A 14,448-nucleotide genomic window follows, 5' to 3' on the forward strand; every position below is an offset into this window, starting at 1 on the left:
CAAAGCAAAATAAGATGGTTTTAAATTGTTTAAACTTTATTCCCAATAGGGAGTTTCTGCTTAAAGGTTTCGTTCCTAGTTTTTCACATGTCAGCACAACTGAGCGAACTATTATAGAATTATAGTTGAGTATTTTTTGCAATCAGGTATTCAATTGTTTGTATGACAAGATAAATACAATACACTGTTTGAAAAATGAACTAAATAAAATATAATGTTAACATGAGTCTTTTATTCATTATAAACTCAGTTATTATATTATACTTCTATTGTAATTTGTTTAAATATTTTAGTGTCTGAAATTAATTTATACAAATATCTCATTTTTCTCAAGTTCTTTGTAGATTGATAATATACAATACAAAATCAAAATCTCCTTTTATCACCCTCCCTAGAAAGGCAATCAACCATTTCACTGATAAGTAAAGATCATTTGCCTTTCCAAAGGACAGAGAAAAAAATCAAAGCAGTGAAGATATGTGATGATTGTTTTTCCATTTTGTGTGATAATAGTCTACTGTGATTTTAGTTACAGCTGTGAGTAGGAGTTTAAAAGAATATTTCTTTCCTGTTTTCTTTGGTGACATAAGTGGCTTTGATATTTTTTTCTTGTATATTGATATGAATGAAAACTTTGTTTAGTCCAAATACTCACATTACCTCATTTTCTTTTTAGCATTTTCTAGACATTCAGAGAAGCTAACAAAAGAAACAATGGAAGCAAATAATTTTAAATTTTAGTAGAGACTAAAACTCTTAGGCAACTAAAGTGTTTATATTATAGAACCTTAGTGATCTGCTATGATGCCTATTTACAGAATGATAAGTTAGTATAAACTTTAGCTTCCCCTGAACATTGAATCCCGGTTTTTAGTCTTAGAAGAAGAGAACAAGCCCTAGGTGGGAGTCATTTGTACAAGTGATTTAATAGAGAAGCAATATACTTGAGCTTGGACCTGTGTAACCTCTTTCCTAGGGAAAAATGCATCTGTCTTAGTTTTTTTTTTTAATTTTTTAAAATACTTTTTATTGGAATTAATAAAAGGGTTACATGATATTTGGCCAGATAGAAGGTGCATTAATTCACATACATTGATACCCTTTCACATGTCTTGGTCCCCATTACCTTCCCTCCCATCCCCCATCTTGGTTGTTTTAGGTTTTATAAGCATCACACTGAGAAAACTAGTGGCCATGCAGAGCAACTACAAGTTCTAGGCAAAAATCACGTCAATAAAAATAACAATGATAATAATATCTTTTAGAAACATTGCTTCAGAAGTAAAACTGTAGTGGAAATGGTGGGGTGTTTTGTTTTCTTGAGCCATTCCCTCACCCCTTTTTCTTACTCTATTTCTTCTTCTTCCTTTCCCCCAATTTTTTTTTATAATTTTAATCCATGTTACCTAAAAAAATAAAAAAGCTTATGAACATGAACATCAATATATCATAGATGCACACTTGCATATTTATGACCTCATTCATGTCTGGCACTAGCATAATGTCTAAGTGAACAATTAAGGCCAGATCTGGAACTATATCAGACTAATAATATGATTTCCACTTTTACTCTGATATGTACCTCAATGGCCTATGCTTTCTCCTTTGTCATGCTTTGTTTTTCTTGGATGATTATAAATTAAGATTTTGGGTTCATCATATTTCAAAAGATCTATCTCAGTTGCTGTATTGACTAGAATTCTGGTAATTAATATAAAATGACAAATCTGGAAGTCAAGATGAGTCTTATGACATAGTGTTAGTGGTATACCTTGTGTTAAAACAATTCTTGAAATTGCAGCAATTCTAATTGTGCTTAGATTTAGCTACAATGACAAACACAAAGATCTGTATCTATATATCTATGTATTCACGTATCCACATACGCCTTTATCTGTGTGACTAGCTATTTTCCTAGCTAGCTAGCTATCTACCTACCAATTATAAAACATCTCTTCTGGAAACACTGCAGCTGCTAGTATGGGATCATCAAAACCCTGGCTGTTTAGGAACAGTAAACTCAGTCTGTTGTCCCGTTTTCACGTGGTCCAAATCCAAGTACTATGAGAACATACATTCCTGGTTTTACAAGCTACGGAGTCAGCCAAGCCAAATTATGATGACATATCCTTTAGTTTCCCATTTCACCCCATGGCATTTTTTCTAGGAATAAAATAAAAAAATTCGATAGGGAAGGGGGGAAAACCAAGACCGGTGGGGGGTGTGGGGGGGAGGGTAATGGGTAACCAGACATGTGAAATTAATGCACCTTCTATCTGGCAAATATCATGTAACCCTTTTACTAATTACAATAAAAAAAAGTTGCACGGAAAAAAAATGAAAAAAATTAAAAATTTCCTGGGCACATTTTGTTTACAGGTAGAATAGCTGTTTCAAGTAGTTTCCTCACTATAATGTACCATTTCATGTATGCTTCTAATAAACACTCATTTTGTAGTTTATCTGTGCTGTCAGAGAAGTCAATGAAATCCTGTTCAGCATAATGACTGGATCTGCCCTCATCACATATTGAAGGAATGCTTTGAGTTCAGAGAAGGAAAAATGACTCACATAAGATTGCTATAGTAAATTTTTCCAGGAGTGTTTATTCAAAGCAGACAGTGGAAGGCACTTTAAAAAACACAAGTCTGACTAGACGTTTTCATCACAGCAGTGGGCAGTATAAGTTGTTTTTAGAATAGTTGGAGTATAGAGGCAGATGACTGGATTTTCTGAGCTAGTTTACTTTCAGTGACATGAAAGGAAGCTGTGGCCCGGTGACTAATTCAAGTGGGAAGAGTGGAAAGCCTTGGAGAAACCAAAATAGAGTTGATGTTCAAGACCTTTCCTTAATTGTTGCTTATTGACCTAACAACCCCTTTCTTTTTCATCATATGGCTTTCAATTGCTTTTTGTATTTGAAACATTTGCTACAGCAATGATTATTTTATTTTTTTCATATATTTTTATTGTAATTAATAGAAGGGTTACATGATATTTGCCAGATAGATGGTGCATTAATTACCAAACATTGATACCCTTTCACATGTCTTATATCATACATGCAATGTTAGATCTCGAACACTGGCTCTGGTTTTAAGGTCCTGTTATATACATTTTAAAGTGAACATGAGTTCTTTACTGTACTGGCAATTGGAAATATCACAGTAAAACAATGAAATATAAAATCCAAAAGAGTAAATATTTTCCAAATGCATGAATTTAACCTGGAAAAGCTACCTCGCTTGAAATTCTAAAGTTCTTTCATAAAAGTAGCAAGTAAAATATGTGCAGCAAAGCCAACATTTCAATAAAAGGTTTAGCTGTAGTATTTTCCTAGGTTTACCGGACCATTCTTCTAATGCCTATTTACACTGATTTAGGCGTCATTCATTTCACTAATTTTCAGGAAGTGAATTTCTTCAAGCTTTGTTTTTTGGCTATTTTTCTCTCTAGTGTTGGCCTGTGTACCTTTCTATAGTAAAAATAGAATGAATATGGGGCCAGGAGTTTGGCCTAGTGGTAGAGTGCTTGCCTAGCATGCACGAAGGCCCAGGTTCGAATCCTCGGTACCACATACACAGAAAAAATCTAAATACATAGTATGACCTTAAATGAAAGGACCTCCGGGATATAGAAACAAAAGCCATATAATGAGTGATTGTTGTCCTTAATGTACTATGTTATCTCTCATCTTTTTTGTTGTCCCTTGGTTATCTCATATTGTTATAGAATTTCACTTTGTTATCTGATATATTGTATATATGCTTATTTGGTTATTTGAAATAGGATAGGGAAGGGGGGAAAACAAGATGAGGGGTGGGAGTGGGGGCATGGGAAATGGTGACCAAGACATGAGAAAGGGTATCAATGTATGTGAAGTAATTCACCGTCTATCTGGTGAATATAGTGTAACCCTTCTATTAATTACAATAAAAATATATGAAAAAAGGAGCTTGATAAAAAAAAGGAGCTTGGTAAGTTAAATTACTTTGGAGACTCAGAGATGTAGGTGCTACTGTGTGGTACAGAGTACAGAGGAGACTATGAAGGAAGGATTGCCGTCTGACACAAAAGCCACTGATAAAGATAACTGGGCTCACATGTATTCTTGTGAAATCTCTCTGCCTGTTAGATTTTATAACTCACTGATAATTCTTAAGACCAACATCTTTCCATATATACAACCTCTTTCTAAGCCTGTCTGAACTGAAGTAACAGGGAGGAAGCAACATAGCAAAAGTCTTTACAAGTAACAATTTTATAATGTGATGATTGATTGTGTTGGACACAGATTTATAAAAATTAAGGAAATTATTTTTCAACCACAGTACACATCAGAAGCCCTTAGGGAGCCTTTTCCAAATTAACTTTCCAAGGCTCCACCCAGACCTAATGAATCAGAACTTTGTGTTTCGTTGACATGAATTCTTTTGTGGAACGATGGAGATTTTGTATCTTGTTTTCTTCATACAGTAGAGACATCCATTTACATCCATTGTTCATCCAAATATTTTTTCATGTTTTCTATGTGTGTGTGTGTGTAGGTCATGGGGCTTAAACTCGGCCTGGGTGCTATATCTTAGCTCTTCAGCTCAAGGCTACCACCCTACCCCACAACCTAGGCGTGATCCTTGAGCTCTTCAGCTCAAGGCTACTGCCCTACCCTTGAGGTGAGCCCCACTTACCATTTTCTAGAGGTTAATTGGAGATCAGAGTCTCAGGTCCTTTTGTGTCTGGGCTGGCTTTGAACCTTGATCCTCAGATCTCAGCCTCCTGAGTAGATAGGATTACAGGCGTGAGCCACAGCATCCAGCTTCATGTTTGCATTTCGGAGAGACATTTTTAATTGAATCCAATCATCTAAGTCGTTCCTATTAATGAGATGTAACTCAACACAAGACACAGAGTGATAAATAGGTAAATGTGAAAGCATGACCCAAGGTAGGAGGATGCCTTCATGCTTCTCTTGGTAATTCTAAAGCCATGGACACGAAGTTATTCTATTTCAAGAGACATAAGAATATTAGAGGTATTTGTGTTTTTAGAAGAAAGATGAGATGGCAAGAAAACTACAAAAGTGATAGGAATCTTAAGCTAGTGTAGAATTGTATTTTTCTACAAATAGATTAAATTCAAGAGTAAAATCGGAAATCATTTTAGGAGATAGTAACCAAGAGCAAATAAAAGTCAACAACAACAACAAAAATACTAGAAGTGAATGGATGGAATGAAGTTGAAATTAAAATTCAGCATACATAGATTTTTGCAAATTCTTCTATCTTAAAATGTACCTTTGGAGCCAAGCATAAGCAGCTTATTCCTGTAATCCTAGCTACTCAGGAGGTTCAAAGTTCAAAGCTAGTTTATGCAGGAGACTCTATGAGACAATCTTCCAATAATCACATAAAAGTCACAAATCGCACTGTGGCTAAAGTGGTAAAGTGCTAGCCTTGAGCAAAATGAACGTTGGGACAATGCCCAGGTGCTAGAGGAAAAAACAGTGTTGGGAAGGGATTTCTTACTTTAAAACGCATTAATTCTCTTTTCTTAATACACTCTAGACAACTTCTAACTTAAGTCCAGATTTAAGGTATTTTAATTATTGGATTCTTGGGGACACTGAGAACTTACTTTGTGAGACTAGGAAAAGGACAAAGATAGGAAAAACAGATGTTTTTAGAAATATATTTTATATATGAGATAGAAAAGCTTGTAGTCAAATAGAACTTTTATAGTAAAAGCAAACCAAAACAAAAATAAAAACAGAAAAAAGAGAGCATTGCCCTTATTTGATTTTGCTAGGACATACACTTATATCAATAATCATTTCAGCCAGGCAGTTAGAGTATAGATAAGGAAATTCACATATTAAGTAAAATTTGAAAGTGATTCTTCTTAGCTTTTCAGCCTAGAGCATCAACTTACCAAACATACTACTTTTTCTTACAGCATTCTTTGCATACATCAAATTGGGCTTGAGAGTATCAGAAGGCTCCTGGCTAAACCAAAAATGTTCTGAAAGGGGTAAAACTAAATAAGCTTGGGCTAAAATATTATATACAATCCACAAGCATTTATGTTTCACTGTACAAATGTTAATCCTTAACTCAGACATTGTCTCACCAAATGAGAGAAAACCGAAGCCTGTTAAAACCCAGACAGCACAGCTGAACCAAGGAAATGGGGAAAAGTATAAACAAATCAAATACTTAACCTCACAATGAAGACACGTCAACATAAACATAACTGTACTTCTCGCTTCCCTCACATATGATAGTGGTAACAGTCTGAGAATGAGCTTTGCTTTCTGTGAAGTGAGCAGTGGCTCTCTATGAGTTCTGAACACCACCATTGGATACTTTCCTTGGACTGATTCGTGTGACCATTTATATTCGTACATTCCTACATGCTTTCTTTATGCCAAGAAGTGCAAGCCAAGTTTTCTGAAAGGTCTCTATTTACAATTGCAACAGAAACAACAAAGGAAAAGTGGGGAATGTATCAATTATCATTTGCTATGCAGAGAACTACCCTAAAACTTAGTAGCTTAAAATAACACATGTTCGTTATTTCTTACAATTATTTGGCCAGCTTAGACAATTCCTTCTGCCTAGGCAAGCTTGACTAACACTTGATGATTTGGAGTGCTCTCACTCGTATGTCTGGAGTTGGCAAGATAATTGGTATACAGAGTCCTCATTAAGAAAGCTTCTCATCCCCCAGGGTTCTCTGGGTAGCTGTACATGATAGTGTCAGGCTTCCAAAGAGCAGTAAGAGAGCAGAAACTGAGGCATAAAGAGTTGCGAAGTCTCTGTGAGCATAATATTTGCTAAATATTAGTCAGTGTTATATGGATATGTGAAGAGCTGAAGGATATAAAATATACTATTTCTTGTTAGAAGAGCTGTAGTTGAAAATGATGCCATATTATATTGCAAAGGGAAGAGTACATAGAAGGATGAAATTTTTGGCCACTTTTGTAATTTTCTAAAGACATTATATGGGTATAATTTTTAGGCCATGACTAAGCAAGTTAAAAATATCAATTTCTTCTTTCATAAATTTTTAAAATTAAATGTTATTATTAAATAGTTATTCTAGGCAGTTCCCATTCAGCATAGTAGAGTATGAATACAATAAATTGTGGTCAATGTCACACCTTTTGTCTGTCATCCTTCTGAATCCAACTTTTCCCCCCCGTTTTCTTAATTGTGTAAAATATGCATTGAATTTTATTACTGTTTTCCCCCATTCCTTTCTTCATTTGTCTACCTTCTCCTTCATCCCACACCACATTTGTATATAATAATGGAATAGATGGAAAGATTAAGATTTTAATATGCTGATACAATTTTTTTTTGCAAGTCCTGGGCTTGAGCTCAGGGCCTGAGCACTGTCCTTGGACTTTCTCAAGGCTAGAGCTCTACCACTTGAGCCTCAGCACCACTTCTGGCTTTTTGCTATGTATGTGGTACCAAGGAATTGAACCCGGATCTTTGTGCATGCTAGACAAGCACTCTTGCCACTAGGCCAAACTCCCGGCCTATGCTGATACAATTTAAAACAATTTTAGGGGCCTAGAGTTTGGCCTAGAGGTAGAGTTCTTTACTAGCATACACAATTCCTCTGTGCCACTCACATAGAAAAAGCCAGAAGTGGTCCTGTGTCTCAAGTAGCAGAGCTCTAGCCTTGAGAAAGCCCAAAGACAGTGCACAGGCCCTCAGTTCAAGCCCCAGGACAGGCAGAAACAATTAAAGAACACAGTTTTAATTTCTCTGTTGTGATGACTTTTCTTCAGGAAAAGACAGCTACCCACCTGTGGAGATCAGTACCAGCTTAATTCCAAAGCCTGAATTTTCCTTCACTGAACAACTCTTTTTCTATCAATGACCTTTTGTGACTAGTGCATCTTGGCAGTTCTGTGTTTAGTCAGGGTAGATACAGGGACTATGGAGTAGGTAGAGAAGGAAGAGTGTCACAAAAAGTCTCTGGAACCTCAGAAACACACACATAGGAGGAAGTTACTTTGCCTATGGGTAAGACCCATCTTGAATATGATGCATAAGTACTTGGAAATAAGTTATAAACCATTTCTCAAAAAGTACCTATACTTTTTAGTAGAAATGACATGATATGCAGGTAACCAAAAATCAAAGTCATTCTCCTAAAATTAACCTTTTATTTCGTAGGACAGCTCTATCAGGCATGAAAAGAACATGAGGTAGAAGAGGATGTCACTGACATAGCCTCGTTCATTCCCAGTGAGGTACTTACTGCCCTGAATAAGTGAAAATAAAATTGTATGAAGAACTGTAACTGCATGCCAGTGGTTAGAATAATAATAATAGCAACATCATCAATACATCAACATCAATATATATGTATAATTGCGAGATTGAATGTCCCCAAATAGTCAATAATTTTTTTTTACCTAAAATAGTGGCTAGTAAGAGGTCAAAAATCTAATCACCCCTGACTTCAATTTGTAGTCTGTCACTTAACATTAGTTGTGTTACTCCTCCGAATTTAAATTCCCACTTTGGGGGCTGGGAGTTTGGCCTAGTGGTAGAGTGCTTGCCTAGCATGCATGAAGACCCGGGTTCGATTCCTCGGTACCACATACATAGAAAAAAAAGCCAGAAATGGTGCTGAGGCTCAAGTAGTAGAGCTCTTTAACTTTGAGAAAGTCCAAGGACAGTGCTCAGGCCCTGAGCTCAAGCTCGTGACTGGCAAAAAAATAAAAAATAAATAAATAAATTCCCACTTGGTAAAATCATAATCATTCATTGGGAATGATAATAGTGTATTTCATTAGCAATCATGTTATATTATGGTTGCTAATTGTACTTTTAAACAAATGAGGTATTTACTCTCTTTTATTGAACATAAACAACTAGTATAACAGCTAACCAAAATCACAAATATTTCTAATATTTTAAAAGTGTGATTCTCCAGACTTGTTGTAACTAGCCTTGTGTTTGTGATTCCAGTTCTAATGATGTGATTGTTTGTTTGTGTGTGGGTATTTCAGCTGAAAACCAGGATCTAACTCTGCTTATTCTACTGTGATATTAGATAATCATTTCAAAGACAGAAGCTTATGTTCCATATGACCATTCAATGTAGGAAGCTGGAATACAAGTAAATGCTTGCATACCCTGGAAATAAACTAAGTATTTTATAAATTGCCATGCTTCCTGTTCATTGTCTCCAATAATTGGCCAGGTGTTCACGGAAGCCAACTTTGAGGTTTTTACATTCTTTCCATCCTCTCCAGACCCTTGGGGCAGTACTTACCTCAGCAAAAGATCAGATTCCCTCCGAGTGCAGGAAGAGAGCTGTTTATTATACACAGTAAGTGCCAAATACATTATTGGAAAAACAGCAAAGGTTATTGCACCCTATTACAAAAGAACACCCCAGAGTTTGTTGTTTTTTTGTTGGAGTTTAACTGCTTACATTTAAAGATGGAAATGTAATACTGAATACTAAACATGAATATAAAGTCACAACAAACAAAAGCCATCTCAACTTTAGCCACCTATTCTGCCTAACCAGGTAAATCAACAAAGAAAAAGCATTGTCAGTATACAAATTTCAGAAATACCACAGACATGCCACATCTGTAGCAGTCAAAACTTGCTATCAGCCAAGTTTAGAAGTTCACCTATCATCTCGTATTGCCAATATTCATGTTCAAGAGAAAAATATTCTTAATCTTATGCTAATGAAAAAATTTAAAACCATTCATGACTGATGAAACGGCACTAGAGATCTTTATCCTGTATTGATAAATGGTAATTTGCTTCTAAATAAATAAGGGAAAATAAGATTGATTTCAAACAGTTTTAAATACAGCCTTTCATTAATATTTTTTAAAATCTCAATTTCAGCAATATTTTAATATTATTTCTTGTAATAGTTTTGTGAAAAAGACATGAATGTTTGAAAAACTCAGAAAGGATTATAATTTTGTCTTAAAGCCTACTGACATATCTCATTCCCTTCTGGTCTGATTTTCTTTTTCTTTTTAAAATTTTGGCTTTAGTATAACAGTAGGATATATATAGTATAACAGTAGGATATTTTGCTGTTGTTATTCTTTTCTTGTTTCTTAACTCTTATTACAATGATAATAGCTCTTATTTTTTTTTTGCCAGTCCTGGGCTTGAGCTCAGGGCCTGAGCACTGTCCTTGGACTTTCTCAAGGGTAGAGCTCTACCATTTGAGCCTCAGCACCACTTCCAGCTTTTTTCTATGTATGTGGTACCGAGGAATCGAACCCGGGTCTTCATGCATGCTAGGCAAGCACTTTAACCACTAGGCCAAACTCCTGGCCCCAATAGCTCTTATTTTTAAGATAAAATTGTCTTTGATTCACAAAATAATTCTAATATGTTTTATCTATATTTATGAGGGAGAATAATTAAAAATTCCTCCCATGTAGGTTTTTCATAGAAAACATTAGACTATCTTGAGACTATAATATGTAATTTCCTTTTATATTAGTCTAGTAGTTTATATTAATGTGAATTTAGAAAAGACTTCAAGGCTTTATAGACCTATCTGTTATGTTTTTTTATTAAATTGTACGTATAATGTACAGAGAGGTTGCAGCTACATAAGTCAGGTAATGAGTACATTTCTCTTTGAAAAGTGTCAGCCTTTCACTTTTTTTCTCCCAGATTTTCCTCTCCTGTTTCCTCAAGTTGTATAGTTACTTTCTAATGTAGTATCCAATGAGCATCACTGCTAGTTCATTCACTATTGTCCCACCATTTCTGTGCTTTTTCTTTTCCTCCTTTAATCTGAAAAATTGATATACAAGACAAGGAGTACAGAGATGCAAAATAGTGAAAAAAGGAATAAATCAAAAAAGAAAAAGAAGAAGAAGAAAGAAAGAAACAAACACCCACAAAAGGGGCCCAGGAATTTGGCCTAGTGGTAGAGTGCTTGCCTCGCATGTACATCGATCCAGGTTTGATTCCTGGGTACCACATACATAGAAAAAGCTGGATGTGGTGCTGTGTCTCCACGTGGTAGAGCTCTAGCCTTCAGAAAGCCCAAAGACAGTGCCTAGGCCTTGCATTCAAGCACCAGGACTGGAAAAACAAACAAACATCAAAAATTCCCACCAACAGTTCAATAAAAAATTCTCTAGTTTCTATTTCTTGGAGTTCGTTTTAATAATCATCATATTATATGATCATATACATACAACACATGGATCCTCTCCTTTTCTCACTGTGTGAATATTTAAGGTATTGCTTAATTAATTACATCCAAGTGTAGCTTCTTTGTCTTTTACTATACATTGGATTGACTTGTGGATTTATAGACACATTCTAAGTATTACAAATGAGAAAAACCATGTAGCCTATGTTTCTTTGTGTCTGGCTGACGTAGCTTAATATATTTTTCCCAAAGTCTTTCCATTTTCTTATAAATAAGGCAAGATGATTCTTTCTGATGGAAGCATAGAATTTCATTGTTTATTTATGCCACATTTTCTCAATCCATTTGTTCACTGAGGGGCATCTGGACTGATTCTAATATTAGCTATGGTAAACAGTGTTGAAATGAATATGGTTGTGCTGGTGGTTTTAGTGTGGCCTGATTTGTGGTCATTTGGATGAATATTCAGGAGTGGGATTGCTGGGTCATAAGGGAACTCTACGTTTAGCCTTTTGATGAACCTCCATATGGCTTTCTGGAATGGTTGAACAAGTTTACCTTCCCACCAACAGTGCAATAGAGTTCCCTTTGGCCACATTCTCGACAGTGTCTGTTATTGTTAGCTTTCTTGAAAATGGCTATTCTAACCAGGGTGAGGTGCAAGCTCAATGTTTTTGAATGGCCAGAGAGGTTGAACATTGCTTCATGTGTCTACTGACCGTATTTCTCCTTCAGGAAAGTCTCTCCTTCAAGTCTTTTACACATAGTAAAATGGTTTTTGATTCTTTTGGATATGTTTTTGGGAGGTTTAATGATTTCACCTCTCAGTATAGCTTATAAAGATACTCTCCCATTCTGTGGGCTTTATAATTATCTTGCTGGTATGTCCTTTTTCATGCAGAAACTCTGCACTTTGATGCAGTCCCATGGATGCAGTCTTGCTTTGATTGGTTGTGATTCTAGATCTTTATTTAGGAAATTTTGATCTGTGCCAAGGAACCTTATTGTTTCCCCTATACCTTATTGTTCATTTTTGGGTTTTCTATCTTATTCCCTGGGTTCTCAGGGATATTCGTGTGCCAGTACCAAGTTGTTACTATTATTATGGTTTTGTAATAGTGTTTGAAGTTTGGTATTGATATTCCTTCAGCACTGTTCTTCTTACTAAGGATTGTTTTTGACTATCATTGCATATGAATTTTTAAATTCTTCTCTATCACTAAAGAATGTGGGATTGTGATGGGTATTGCATTGAATTGGTAGATAGCTTTGAGCAGTATTGCCATTTTCATTGTTAATCCTTCAAATCCAGGAACATGTATGATTTTTCCATTTCCTTAAGTCTGCTTTAATTTTCCTTTTCAGGTTTTTAAGTTTTCATCATAGAAGTCCTTAATGTCTTTGGTTAAGTTAATTCCTAGGTATTTCTCTCTCTTTTTTTTTTGAGGCTATTAAAAATGGAGTTGCTTTCTTGATTATAGCCTCACTCCTCTCATTGTTTACACAGAGAAAAGCTTCTGACTTGTAGGTTAATTTTATATCCTCCTGTTTTACAAAGTTTCAGATCAGGTAGAGTAACTTGGGAGAGGAATCTATGGGCTTCGTTAAATACAGGATCATGTCATCCATTAAGAGGGGTTAGTTTTGCTTCTTTTTCCCTATTTGAATTCCCTTTATGTTTATCTTTTGCCTTATTGTTATTATGGATTCCAGTACTGTATTGAATAGAAGTGGAAAGAGTGGACATCTTTGTCTCATTCCATATTTTAGAGGAAATATTTTTAAGTTTTTATCATTAAGTAAAATGCTTGCTATAGGTTTATCAAATTCAGACCAGTAAATTAAAGAATCCTGTCATGATAGTCTTAGGTTTGTCTCTCATTTTATTTATTTGGGTGTGTTCTCTACTTTTAGTGGACATATTTGTTAAAGTCTGCCATTTTTTTCAAAGAACCAACTCTTTGTTTTGTTGATTCTTTCTACTTCTTATTTTTTATTTTGTAGGATCCATTGTGCAGCTTGAACTCAGGGTCTGGGCACTGTGCCTGAATTCTTCTTGCTCACCATGTTGAGCCACAGCTCCACTTCCAGTTTTCTTGTGGTTATCTGGAGATGAGTCTCATGCACTTTTCTGCCTGGTCTGACTTTGAACCATAATCCACAGATCTCATCTCCTGAGTAACTAGGATTATAGGTATGAGCCACCAGCACCCAGCTCTTTATGGTTTCTAGGCTCTCTAATTCATGTATTACTGATTAAATTTCACTATTTGTTTCTGTCTACGGGTTCTAGCATCTTCCCCCAAGCATCATTTATGCTTCTTAAGAACAAGATACTATTTGCAAAAGTGCATCTTTTATACTCATAGGAAAAGGGAGAATACTTCAGATGGAAAATTTGAAAGGGACTTCACTTTGTAAATATACATGTATACATGTAAATGGGAAGATAGAAACAGAAGTTTTCTAGAATGCCAGGTTTATTTGTCTATTAAGTAAGGATTTCAATGTTTCACACTGTAGAATATTTTCAACTAACATTTTATTTGTCTGTAATTCTGTTTTATATCTTTTTAAATGTTATTTTATTGTCAGGCTGATGTATAGAGTGGTTATAGATACATTCATAAGGCAGTTCATTACTTCTTGAACGGTACTATCCCTTCCCACATTTTTCTCCCACTTTCCTTCCCCACACCTGTCCCACTGTCCCAAGTTGTAAAGCTCATTTCTAACATATTGTCCTATGGATATCACTGTTACAATAATTCATCCTTTGTCCATTGTCACATCATCTTGTTGTTCCTCTACCCTTCTCTGGTTCAAATAAGTAAATGAATATACAGAACACCAGGCATCCAAGTCAGATACAACAGGGGATAAACCATAGGTGGAAAATAACAACAGCAGCAGCAGCAGCAGCAGCAGCAGCAGCAGCAGCAGCAGCAGGGAAAAAAAGAGTAAAGAAATAATGTCACAAAGTGAGTTGAAAACAGCAACCACAAGGATAAATCTCTTGTTTCCTGATCCTGGAGTTCATTTTGCTTAGGCTCACCCTTTATGACTATATGCATATATCTTTTGATCTATTTGTTCTCTTCTGCTAGGAAAATCATAGACACATGCTAATTATTACAAATGAGGGAAATTATAAAGCCTGTGTTCCTTTGGTGTTTTATATCTTAAATTGACAGATAAATTTTATTTTGTTTTTGCTATAAAGCATGTTCTGTATGCATTCTATTGCATGTATTATATGAAATCATATAA

General features: G+C 35.4%; 1 long non-coding RNA gene across 1 annotated transcript in view; it reads left to right on the top strand.

Moving 5' to 3' along the window:
- Positions 1 to 14,448, top strand: part of LOC150063198 (uncharacterized) — a 40,946-nt gene that overhangs the window by 6,723 nt on the left and 19,775 nt on the right. Inside the window, exon 2 of the long non-coding RNA XR_016535408.1 lies at positions 8,193 to 8,269. This is a non-coding gene — a long non-coding RNA (uncharacterized LOC150063198). The remainder of the gene's footprint in view (positions 1 to 8,192; positions 8,270 to 14,448) is intronic.

Source organism: Megascapheus bottae, chromosome 5, assembly GCF_031878675.1.
Source record: "Megascapheus bottae isolate mThoBot1 chromosome 5, mThoBot2.hap1, whole genome shotgun sequence".
Lineage (NCBI taxonomy): Eukaryota > Metazoa > Chordata > Mammalia > Rodentia > Geomyidae > Megascapheus > Megascapheus bottae.